We start from the raw sequence: 13860 nt of genomic DNA, 5'->3' as shown, positions 1-13860 counted from the left end.
ATGCCGAATACAATACCCTTTAAGGTGCAGTTACACGACTTAAATGACAAAGATAACAGCAGGTACATATGTGTGTTTACAGCCACGAATTATTATCAGAGGCTGTTAATTCATACTATGCAAATGAATAAGAATTAATTAAATATTTGCAAATCGTCAAAATCGATCTTCTACCAAAGCTTTCATTGAAGCTTTGATTGTATTCTTAATAAAAATCGTCAAAATAGAGCATTCACCGGAGCTTTCATAGTTTGCTCTTGTTCATTCTCTTGCAATTATTAAGCTTAAAAATAGCAAAAATAAATATTTCCAACATAAAACCGTATTTTGACATGAAAACTAAAAAAGCTTTCACTGAAAATATTTGAATATAAACTCTGAGCATTTATGGAAGCAGATTCGTTTTTATTTCGTTTAGCTTTCACTATTAAGGTACGCTTATATAGGTATATATCCTAAAAGTAGTCTTAAGCACGCAGAAAAGCTTGCCTAGTGTAAAATTTTATATACATATTTATATTTTAGTGTTTGAGGCGAGTGAAAGTTTTCCGTATAATAAATGCAGTGAAAATTTCTAGCCATTTTGTATCGTTTACTTAAGCCTTTACAACAATAGTAATGTGCTTTAAAATATTTTAATACTTCTTAAGATTTTTCTTACAATGTCGTTAAAAGAAGCAGAAAAAGATGCAGTTATAAATTAATACAATTAGATGAGCTTTCCTCGACGCTTTAAAATTGAATAAATTAAAATGATTGCTAAAATTATTGAAACAAAATATTAGGTTGTTAAAATTTTGAAAATTTAAAAACTTCTCCAAAAAGCTTTCATGTCAAAAACTTGCTTCACTAGTTATCATTTTCGTAAGGAGAATATACTTCGATTAAATATTTTTCTCCTGAAATTTCCTTCTTAAATATACATACTCGTATGTATGTATGTATTCTCACTTATTCTACACCTTTGGGCCACTATTCCATGAAAATCGTTTTACAACCAGAAGATACCATTACAAAATGAAAGCGTAAAAACGCGCTTAACTACCTTTTATTGCTACTTTCCACCACATTTCCCAGAGCATAGTATTTATTACGTTTTTTCGAGTGCATTTTAGAGATTTTCGTGGAAATCTTCAATTTACTTTTACGAGTGCACATTAAGAATATTCTACTAGCGCGCACATTTTTCACATTTTCTCGACATTTGTATAAACTATTGTATTTTTATAACTTTTATGCGTTATTTGGTTTATCGAGGGTGTGAGCGTGCCGAATGGCCGCATACAAACCCAAACATATAACTGTTGGCAGCAGTTATAACTAACGGTAATTTGTTGTTGTTGCAATTATCTAACGACATCATATTATGTGTTCAAAGCTTTCAAAGAAATTAATTTAAGCGTTTTGCGTGTTTGCATTTAACCGCTAGTGAAAATAGAGGAATTTCCAGTGGCGAATGGGGCAAGATCATACTTTTAGCAGTCACTCCCTTCAAACTAGCGCTCATTCGCTCACACAACGTGCGTTCATTGTGCGCATTTTTGTCAACAAAATGTATTGTTAAATAAACAGTTCATTTGTTTTCGACGCGCTTCGCCCATTTGTGCTGCTGTCATTGTGACATGACATTTTTGTTGTGCGTTTTTGGTGAGCTTTTGGCAATTACACAATACCATTTTTGGGCATTCTTAATTGCAACACATTTAATTATCACTTTTTCTTCGTACTACAGTTTGTTGTTGTAGTTATGGTCTCGTGGCATTGTTAGCACCTGAGCATTAGGGTAATCTATTTACATATGTAGGATTGGTGTATCTAACCTATTTGCAGTTACGGGACGTCACCCGCGGATTTGATTTGATTTGATGACGTATTCGCTTTACTTCTTTTTGTTTTTGCTTATCATGCGTGCGCTCTTTGTTATTAGTGCTAACAAGCGACCGTTTGATGTTGATAACAATTCGTGTTTGCTGTTTTTTTCTGATTGCGTTTTTTTGTTGTACTGGTGTTGTAAAGTCTTGCGCTTATCAAACATATAAATACGATTGTAATTGGTGTGGTAAAAAGTTGTTGTCGAGTTTCCGCTAAAATTTTATGATTGTTTTCAGAAATCATATATATATGTACATGTATATGCATGTATATGTACAAACGTGTGTATGTATGTATATATGTATATATACCACTCTACATAGCTTATACGTATGTTTGTTGTACTCCTGCGTTTGTTTTGAATTTTTGCTGCTTTTTGGTTCAATTAGAAGGAACTTACTAGCAACATTCAAGCACTTTGCCTTTGTTTGTTCATCTTTAACGGTAAAAGTAAAAAAAGAACATTTGAAAATATGAATGAAATTTTCGAATGTTTTGTTTAGAATCAAATGCATCAACAACAAAAACAAGTATGCTGTAAAGTTAGAACTTTTGTTAATATATTGGGCACAAGCACAAAAAATTCATTAGCTCTAAATGCTTTAGTAGAAACTTTTCTAACACTTTCTTTGAATTAAAAACAGGTTTATGTAAGGGGCCAACCGCATCAGTTTCCTTCAAAAAAAATTATAAATTTTCAAAAGCTTTCCGAATGACTTGTGAGCTTTTGCAAAAGTTTATGAAAGCTCGTATATTTGAAGTGCTTTTTGAGCTAAGTAAATAGATTTTTGAGTAAAGCAAGTCAGCAATGCTGTAACTTTAGACAATCTCGTAAATATATGATATTTCTTAACTCTAAGATCTTTTTCTATAAGCTTTTTCAGCACTTCCTTTCAATCAAATACGATTTTTTGTAAAAGAATCCAGTTTCCAGTTTAATTGAAAAAAATATTGATTTTCAAAAGCTTCCTCCAAAATTTGTGGACTTATGTGAAATTTAATGAAAGCTTTTAACATTAAAGTGCTTTTTGAGCTAATAAAATAGATTTTTAAGCGAAAAAAGTTCCTAATGATCATAAATATATTTGGTTTTTGCAATGCTAATAAGATTTATATTATAAAAATGAAAGAAAGCTTAAACTTTTAAGGGATATATTGTTGTTTGAGTTTTATAGAAATCGAAAGAAGTATAATTTTCCAAAAGTTTTTGGTTGTTTTTGTAGTTTAGTTACTGGATTTTCAAAAATCATGTAATTTTTATTAAAACCTGTTGAGCTTTTAACACTGTTTGTATATGCTGAGCACATTTTAGTAATCCTAAATAAGTTTTGAACGATTATTGAATAATTTTCAAACGCACTATTGAACTTTTGAATGCTTAAATTATGTGATGAACTGGTGTTTAGTTTTTGTTAAAATGGCAGCTGCACAATTCATGCAATGAAGCTTTATTCAAATTTGCAATAAAAAAAACAGCAATAATAACCCAAAACCACGGAATTTTAGATTTTGTTTTGGTTGCTATCCACCGGTTAGCACTTTAAACGTAACTGCCGAAAACTATATGGCAGCACCTAATCAAAAGGCAACACCCCGAAAATTAAATATACATAAATTTTAATTACTGACTGCCTCCAAGCGGCACTTAAGAGCAACAAAAAGAATGTAAATAAATTACTACATATCCATTGGCGTTTCAAAATTCAAAATCAAAAGTGGAATGCATAAAAAACTTTCAAACAACTTTTTGGTTTTTTGCAAAAATTTAAATTTTATTAATTTGTTTCTCCATTTTCGAACATTTTTAATTTTTTTATTTTGTTTGTATTGCATCTTGAACTGTTCTCGTTTCGGGATATCGAACTAACAAAACAAAATATTAAAATAAAAAATTTAAAAAAATATATTTTTGCGGCTTCTTTGCCTTTACTGTTGGTGTTATTAATATTTCAGCGACACAGTAGCTGCTCAATAAATTAGCATTATAAAAATTTATAAAACATCATAAAATGAAGCGCGAAGGCAGAAAATGAGCACAAGTGAGCGGCGATGGTGATGACAACTGAATGTATATTCTCACACACACGCATAGAAATTTAAGCGAAAAATTGTCGGAACATGATGTGTGTAGGTAAATATGTATATATACAAACTGGTGTACAGCACACTGTCATGTTGACGCATAGCCTCACAGGTTGTATAAATCAATAAAATTGCGTGCAAAAACAAAACCCAGCTGGCGAGTTACAAATATCCAACACAGCTTTAGATATTAAATTTAATTTTTTTTCTAAAATTTGTTGCCACATTTGCCTCACGTAAAACTATACAACTATAAGAGCATACTCACGCATCAAGCACAGTCTCTGAATGTGTTGGCGCGGTTTATTTGCTTAACCAACATTTTTATGGCAAAATAGGCGTAAAATTATCAAAAAAGTCTACAAAAAAAAATATTAAAATAAATTTTGCTCTTTCAATTTTATTTGCCAGCCGCCGTGCAGTTACCACCTTATCGCTCATAAACTTTATTAAAATTACTATTTAGTTGGTGTGTCATCAACGCTGCGGTGGACATGCTTGTAAAAGCGAGTGAAACATCATTAAAAATCACAAAACAGCTAAGAAACGCCACAAACGCTATAACAATAACAAAAAACACGTGCGCACGCACACAGCAACATTTATGTATGAGCATATGTGCCTGTGTGCGTGTGTTTGTGCATGTATATTTGTTGGCGTATAATAAAAATTAAGCAATATTTGCTTTGTTGTTAACAAGCTGACAATATACGATCATCATCGTTGTTTTGTTTCACGTGTGATTCACGAGTGTGTGTGCGTGTGTAAGGCTGTGCGGTTATGTGGCATTGTGGTGCACAAAAGGTTTAGTGGAAGACAAAAGGTAACGCTAAAACTGAAAAAATCAAGAAAAAAGATAGTAAAAAATTAAAAAAAAAAATCAGTTGGAGGCGCAAGGGCAGACGGAGGCCAAAACTGTCATGATGAAAATTCCACCGAATTGAGCCAATACAGACAGACAGGACAGTCCAAAAACGCGTGGAGTTGTATTTAAAAAATTCAATTTTTTTTAATTTCTTCTTTCAGTTCTTCCCGGGGTTGTCACAGCCGCTGACGCTTGGCGACGTTTAGTAGCACGGCAGTTAGCCCTAACCGAGCGACCGGCCGACCGGCGGACCGCATTGTCGCCGCGCTGGACCAACGCTAATAAATCAGTGAGTTAATGATGTTTATACCTTCGCACACAGCAGCCGGCCAGTCAGTTGGCCAGTTAGTCGGCCGTTCAGCCTTCCAGCCATGCGCAGCAACTCACTCACACGCTGACTGACCGCCCGGTTGTGCGGCCATGGATATTTAACGCTAGCGCTTTTTGTTGTTGTTGTTTTTCAATGGTTTTGTTTTTTGGTGTTGTTTTTACTGTTTGTGGTTGTTGTTGTTGTTTTAGTTTCATTGTTTTCGGGCACTACGCTTACTACCGTTTTGCGACCAACTAGTACGAGCATGCTTCTCACTTACTTGTTCTCTGTGGCATGTAATTTTAATAAGAATTTTGTCGACACCACGCGCCTCTAGATTCCAGCGCAATGAGGCAATGCGTTGAGTGCGGGAGGCGCACGGGCTGAACGGTATGTGTGTGTTTTCTTGGTTTTGTTGTTGTTTTTATTGTTGTTGCATGAAGTCTGTTCACTATTTATACGTAGAATTTTGATATGCCACACTGTTGGCCCGCTGGATGCTGCTGCCACATTTCTATACAAGCTTGCATGTGTGTGTGCGTGTGTTTGTATTTTACGACCATTAAATATTTTTTATATAATTTTACTATCTTTTGGCTTTTGTTTTAATTTCATTTTGCCTTCAACAAACTGTTCTTGTTTTTGCCTTGCTTTAAGCTAGTTATTGTTGTTGTGGCTGCTATGTTTAGCCGTGTGATATTTATTTGTGGACAAGCAGTGACAGTTTTTATATTTATATATATTTTTTATTCCCACCTTTGTGTTGTTGTTGTTGGTTGTAATAATTTTTCTCTTCAGTTGCCACTTCTTATTGTTGTTGTAGGTTTCAAAATAATATTTAATTTCGCCCTTTTTTGCTTACAATATATAAAAAAAATAGGTATACATACATATGCGGGTATGTATGCGTGTGGGTACGGCTTGGCCCTTTTTGGGGGCTCCTGCCACTATGATTTAGTAGTTATAACTGTAATTCTTGCTTACAAATATTGGCTAGTTGTTGTACCTTTTGCTACATGACACTGTGATTTCTCGGAAATTCGTACACACTTCGGTATGAGGCTGCGTCTTCGGTTCAATATGTAAGCGGGTGCGTGCGCAACCTGTTCGTTGGGTCCGTGGCGTGCAGTACAAGTATTTCAGTGACAATTGGCGTTGCGGTCGCTGTCTAACTAAGCACATATTTTTTATTATTATTGTTGTTGTTGTTTTCTGAAAATGTTGCCTGTTGTTTTAGTACATAGATTTTAGTTGCCTTCTTTCACATTTTTCTTTTAGCCATTTATTTGACACTTGGCGTCTGCTCTCAGCAACTATTACATACACGCACGCACGCACGCACACACGCATTTGTAGCGGTTTGTTGGCATTGTCGCCTGTCTGTTTAATTGATAAGATGATTTGTCTTGATTCTGTATAATTTCTTTTGGTTGCTTTGATTTGTTCTCACCGATACGTGGGCAATAAAATGTCCGTTGATTACTTTTTCTCGCAATTTTCATTTTTATTAAGAATTTTTTAATAGCTCTGTTGCTAGTAATTGATGTTGTATTTGCTTTGGGTTGGCGTGTGGTGTCGTGTGTGTGTGAAATTAAACGTCTACTTATTGGAGTACTAAAGAGATGAAGTTATTCTTGTGAGAATATGAATTATGAGCCGAGGGTGAAAGTTTGAGAAACCAAATATGCCTATTTAACGGATTTTTAGGGGCGATTTGAGTGAAGATACTTTTTTAGTTGGGGTGTGGATTACATTTCTAATGAGGGGAAATATGTGGTGGATCAAAAACAAAAAAACACAATAAAAATAAAATAAAAAAAATAAAATAAAACTAAATTATATTAAATTAAGTACAATAAAATAAAATAAAATAAAGTGAATTAAACTAATCAAATGACATAATGAAATAAATATAAAATAACAAAAAACTCCAAATGAGAATAAAAAACACATAATTAAAAAAATGATATACATATAATTTAAGAAAAGCGGTTTAATGATTCGATTTACATTTATATAAAAATTTATAGAGAGATTAGTAGAGAAATATTTTTATATTTTTTCATAGACGGACTTATGAAGGGAATAATATCTTTTTTAATAATTAGGTTAACTTAGCAATATAATTTTAATTTTTCAAACATTATTATTGAGAATTTTTTTATAATTACGAAGCAGGGGAACTCTTTTAATATAAAGTCGTTTGAGGAAAATCATGTTTGTTATGAAGTATATTTAAATTTTTTTTTTAATATCAAAAAGTGTTTTCGACTAACTTTATTTGTGTGAATATTGGTGTTAACTGGGTTCGGAATATTTCGGATCGTAATGAAAAAATGCGAATAAATAATTATATGGCCTTGACTCATTTAAGAATTTCTTTTATTTTTGCATATGTTATTCTTCTTAAATTTGAATTCCCTTTATATGTTTATTATATTTTCTTGATAAAAACTTGAATATAAGTAAGTATGTCTATTATTATTATACCTATAGCATACATAACAACACAATGACACTGAATTTGAGGTGCTTCAGCACATGATTACAAAACAACAACAGCAGCAGCAAATTTTGCTTTCTTATTAGTTGGATGAGTGCAGCTACAATAAATTTTATGTTATGTTAATATTTTACAATGTTGCATAAACATTTATATATGATTTGGCACATTTAATACAAAGAACACAGTGCTTTTTTTGATAATTTCTATATATATTTTCAATTTTAGTTTTTGTTTTTGCGTTGGTGAACAAGACAAAAAACACATGATGTGAGCAAATACATATTGTATAGTATATTGTTATTGAAGAAACAAAACACCAAAAACTAAAGTACAAAAACAGTAAATAAAGAAGCGTTGAAAATAAACGAAAAGCAAGAATATGCGAAAAATTATAGAAAACACACAATAACACATGATTAAAATAAGTGTGAATGAACGAAGACCAGTTAAATAAGACAAAACGGAAATATTGCTTTGCGCATGCGCAATAAAAAATGCACATCTGAGCTAAAATAGTACAAAATAGCGCTAGAAAATAAAACTAAGGGGGTAGAAAAAGTATTAACCCACTAGCGCGATACGTAAACTACTCTGGAGTCTACAAACTAACCCACCCAGCGCTTCGTTTCACCATAAAAACCAGCTCCATTTACTTAAACATCTCCCAGAATGCATTTGAAAGCGTGTCTGCTCGCGTTTGGCCTGTCAAATCGGACAAACGTAATGCGCAGCCGCAAACGCATGCAAAAAAATATGCCTTTTAGCAAACAATTGCAAGCAGACAAAAAGAATTTGAACAAAAAGATAGCGCAAAATAAAGTCAAGGCACCAAAAACAATGTACCAGAAACCATATCAATTACTTAACTTCATTCTAAGCATACTTTATTTTCACCTGTGACAAAGGGCCAGGTACACAATGAAAGCAAGCGAGAGCAAAACACACACACACACATGCACACAACACTGAAATGCTGTCTTCGATTGTAGAGCAGCAACAATTCTTGACGCCGCGCGCCAGTTAAATGCAGCGTCAAGAGCAATCATTAAAGTCACTTGCCACAAGCAAATAAAAGCAAAAGAGCAGACGCTTAGTTGAAAAGTGAAATATAAAATTGTTGGAAGGAAAAAAGGCAGATCGCCTTGTATCGCACAAATGTATCTCTTGCAAACTGCAACTGCACACAAGCGTACAACACATGTTCTTGCGCCTTTGCCAACTTATCTCGCCAAGAAGCGATAACAAAATGTTTAAATGCTTAAATGGTTGCACGGATAATCGGTGGCATGGCGACACCGGCTGCTTGGCCGATGCGTCGCTGAATTTCTGACTGGCTGACTGTCGTTGTTGTTGTTGTTGAGGGTGGCTACCGGCGCACGGCTTGGTCGCAGGCACAGCAGAAGCTCGCAATCAACGGCTGCAATAATAGTCGTCCCAGCCATAAAATCAGCCAATAATGACAAGACTAGCAGCCAGCGGTGACGGTGGCGCAACAACAAGTTGAGCGCGAAACAATAGCGCACAATGAAGACTTGAATAGCTTGAATTGGCGCTACGGCAAGCAACGACGCGACCGCAGTTATTTTTTTGTACATTTCGTATACGTGGTTGTGTGTGTGTGCGAGAGTTTTTAAATATAAAATTTTTTTTTTATACAATTTTGTATGGCAGTGTGTGGCACGAAATCTGTGACGCAGCGAAAACTGTCAAGCTGATGAAGACTTGCAAAAAAAATAAAACTAAAAAGTTACTGGTAAAAAGTACAATAAAAAACAACAAAAAATGTTTAAAAAAAAAATATTAAAAAAGTCCAAAAAACACAAACATTTAGGTGTAAGCCAAAAGCCTGCGTTGCAACAACCTTTAGCTGGCCTTCACTCGGTTTATAGCTATAACACATGCTTTATTGTTTTGCTTTCTTTTTTTCCTGCTACAATACTTGCCTGGCTACTCTTCTTCATTTTTACTGCCTGGCTGTTGGTGACAATGAGTTTGATGGTGATTTTGATGTCTGTCGTTAAGCGCAGCGCTGACTAAATGCGACACGGTGGGCCAGGCCTGCAGTACACTCGCTCACATGTATGTAAGCAAGTATTTTTTTGCTACCAGAGTTTTATTTTTAATTTTTTCAACTCGCTTTAACGCTTCTGCTTCTTCTTCTTTTCATTTGCTCTATTGTCTTGTCACTTTACTGATATTTTGCCAATTTTCTACGCTTTGCGCCACTTGCTGCTCTCTCTGTTGTTGTTTGGCAACAATTTTGAACTACAACTATATATTGTATATGAAGCCAACTAAAGAGTTAAGCGACGCACCTGAGTTTACATGCTTATATTGTATAGCTTGAGTTTGTTTGAGAACAATTTAAGCAGTGAAAATTTAATTTAAAAATTGTAGAAATTGGTTTTTTGTATGTAAAATTATTTTTAACAAGGTAAAGGAGAGGGTTGCAGTCAGAAAATTTGACGCGTTTGCAGTACAAACATATTATTTGTTCTGTGAGTAGCGTTTACAAAACGAGAGTGGCGGATATTGAAAAATAATTCAGTTGCTAGGTGAACGCCTAGTTTGTTTCAAGTTAACTTAGTTTGACTTTAAGTTTACAAATCTTCAAGTGACACTTCAATTTACACAGCACTCGCCTAACAAAAGACTTAAGATACAAACTTCGGACGCAAAAAGCTGACTGAAGCTATATAACCCGTTTGGGATTCGTGGCTTCTACTCGCTGGCTTTCTCTTGTCAAAAAATTCACATTTCATTCATGATTCTTAAAGGAATAGTTGTTTAAAATCCACTTGGGAAATAAGAGCGTATGAGGATACCCATGTGAAGTGGTATCATTTTATTTGGTATTAATTCTTTATTTGGTAATATCAAAGTAAGTGATTTTTACCCGCTGTTTGTTCCATTTTTTACTCTCAAAAGTGTGGTGGAACGGAGCCAACAAATAAATGATACAGAAACTTGCCGTGTTTTTACTTCAAAATAATTTTTTATTTCTGTTATTTTTTTAATTCAATTTAGTAAATACAAACTTTAATATTTTCACAACACTTTTTCATTTTATTTCTTTATTTAATTAAGGAAATAATTTAGAAATCTAAAAAGTTTGTATTTGAAAATTTCTACAGGAACCGTGGTGGTGCAACGTGCTTTTCACAATTTGTGCAACATTTAAAGTAAAGTGTGCAACGTTTTAAGCCAGACAGGGAGTGTGGCGGGACACAGTGCAAAAATTTAATTATAAAAAATTAATTTAATTTTAATTAAAATTTAATAATTAATGTTGAAAAAAGTGTACTAAATTAAAATGCTTTCTCAAGTAAAGTCGGATGTGGGTGAATATAAAGTTTAACTAGCAATTAATCCTTAATTAATGATGTCGAATTTAAGTTTAAAAAAAATCTAATTTATTTAAATTATGGATAATTAAATTTGGAAATGATTATTTATTTAAGCGAAGTATTTTAAGTAATTATTAAATAGCATTTTTTTAGGCATAAAAACGTATTAATGTTTTGAAAACTTGTTATTTCGAAAGTTAGATTTAGAAGATTGAAAATATATATTCGAAAAATATTTACTGAAAACTTTAAATGCATTGTATGTACATTGTACACTTTTGTTTAATGACACACAGAAATTAAATTTTTTTAAATGTGTCTTTACAAATATTTCAGAATCACTTACACACAAAAAGTTAAAAACCAATATTTCCTTGTTTAAATATTAAAAAGGTTAAATTTATCCACGAAGTTGAAAATATCATTTTTCGATTTTCATATTTATGCATTGTAGATATTTTCAAATTTAATATCTACTATCCATAATTATGAAAAAGTATAAATATAACATATATTATAAATACGTTAAGTGTTCGCTTTAAAAGCTTGAAGCTAAGTTTTCTAATTAAAAATTGGTTATTTTTTGAACCCAATTAAACATTGAATTAATATTCGCGTACCTAATGAAACCGTAATATAATCTACCATAAAAAAGACAAGATTTTCTCGAAAAAGATTCAGAAGACTTTAATCTCGGAGGTATCCACAAATATTTGCTTAATTATATTCAAAATCCACGTTTAAAACGATTTTCGGAGATATGCATATGTATTTGTAGATGCATATGTATATACGTTCATACATACTGACACAAACCAATTTTGTGCCAAAATGCGAATTTTATATATTTTAATTATTAAAAGGAAATTGCGTACATTTCATCAACTATTAAATTTAACTTAACTAAAATGTCCATTAAAAAGAGGATGCCGCGTGAAAGAGCAAAAAGTGACCACGCATAAATGCACCTAAGAGCATGTGCCCGAAAAAACTGACAAGTCCTCAAAAACTACCGAAGAAGAGCAAAAAAGGTATGCTAAGATAAACAAGGTACAAAAAGTGAGCGAAGAGTAAAAAAGACAGGGGAAGGAAGCCTTACTGGTGGTGGAGCTCTGGCAACAGTGAAGTGCAGATGAACTTACAGCGGCCACAATATATACGCACACACATTTAAGGCAAAGCGAAAGTTATGCATGAAGAAGAACTCATTGGCGAAAACAACAACAACAAAAAAGGAGCAGAATAGTAGCAAAGCTGATTATGGCGGCAGGTGCAGCGGAATTGCGACACGCCACAACGAACGCACTGTCAAATGCAAAGTTGTGGCGCAAAACAACACAACTATAACAACAACTACTACCCGAGTACTGAAAAAGCAGTAGCTCTAGAGAAATGGAATAGAATCGGCGGCATAGAGAGAGTTGAAGTAATTAACAATGCCTTGAGTGCATTTGCTGCAAACGCCAAATAAAAAGTCATTAATTTATAAAACAATAACAACAACAATTTGTAGTGGGAAAAATGCAAGAAATGCAGCTTTCATTGTTACGCGCGCGCTTGCTGACAACACAGCCTCAAAACGCTCGCATGCAAATAAGCGGAAAGCTGAAACGGATGAGGCCTCAAGCAGCAGCAGAAGAAATACAAGTGCATAGCTTGTAAGAAAGTGAGCATAAAGCTAAACATGTGTATTCGTTGACATTTCAAATTTTCGCACGCGCATAAAAATCGTCGCACATCAAAAGCAACAACACAAAATAAATAAAGTAAAATGTTATGTGGCAAGCGAAAGGCATTTGCATAAGCACAGCTTGACTGCAGCGCAGCGCCGTGCAACACTTTGTTGTCTGGCATGCGGAAGCGCGTAGGTGAAGGGTTGACGCACACATGTACTAACCGCTCGAGCGCTAACTGAGCATGCTTAAGTGCGGGAAAATATTTTCGCATTTCCTCTGTGCTGAGGCTGAGCCATTGATGAGCCGTAGAAACGGAACGGAAACTGAATTTAGCATACTCGTACAAGTGGCGTGTAAGAAAAGCGCGACTGCGTACTGCAAATAGTTGAGATGCCTTTCTGTAAGGGTTTTCTCTTTATCTCTGTTTTGAAAAGGCAACACTTGAAAAGAGCTAAAAGTTAAGTGAGTGAAATTCTCACGAAAAGTCACGAACGCGGGTGGAGATGATTTTTTTCAATACATATTTTCGTTGGAATAAAGCGCGCTTAATATTTTGATTAATTGAGTTTCAAAATGTACTGTAAAATGAGTATTTTATCAAATTTTATTATTTTTGCTTTAAGATGAACAGATTTTAGCGAAATAAATTTTTTAATTTCGCAGTTTTTTGGCACTGTATGTCTTACATTTCCTTTAATGTAAACTTTTGCGAAATTGACCCTTTAGTGCGGTGAAAATATTTACTTTAAGTATATACATATAAATTATACAAAAATATAATTAAAAAATTAAATACACTGAAAAAAATTATATTAACTTAAATAATATTTGTGTTAGTAAAAACATACACTGAATAACAAAAGGGGTAATGGTATTAGTAATGAATGTTCTGAGCATAGTTGTGCCTATGATTACTCTGATTACTTGATTTATTATTATATTACTCGATTCCTATTAACACAGTTTCAAAATATATGTATGTGTATGTGATAATTTATAGTTTACATTTTATTAAAAATGACGTATTTAGTTTTAAGTCCTTTTTGCATATTTTTTTTTTTTTGACTGAGATGAGATTAGTTCTAATAGAATTAATAATTAGTAGATTTTTACATGTATGATTACTTGTAGCTAAAACTGTTACAAAACTTGTTTAATAACTTAACTTTACAATTTAATAGTAATTTTCTGTTCCGATTACA

The 13860-nt window shown here is 33.3% G+C and overlaps 1 protein-coding gene across 3 annotated transcripts in view; it reads right to left on the bottom strand.

The window, feature by feature from the left end:
• grn (GATA binding protein grain) overlaps positions 1 to 13860 on the bottom strand; it is a 122057-nt gene that overhangs the window by 51074 nt on the left and 57123 nt on the right. The window lies entirely within an intron of this gene.

Source organism: Bactrocera oleae, chromosome 2 (assembly GCF_042242935.1).
Source record: "Bactrocera oleae isolate idBacOlea1 chromosome 2, idBacOlea1, whole genome shotgun sequence".
Classification (NCBI taxonomy): Eukaryota; Metazoa; Arthropoda; class Insecta; order Diptera; family Tephritidae; genus Bactrocera; species Bactrocera oleae.
The sequence above is the reverse complement of the archived record's forward strand: the minus strand, read 5'-3'. Positions and strand labels throughout refer to the sequence as shown.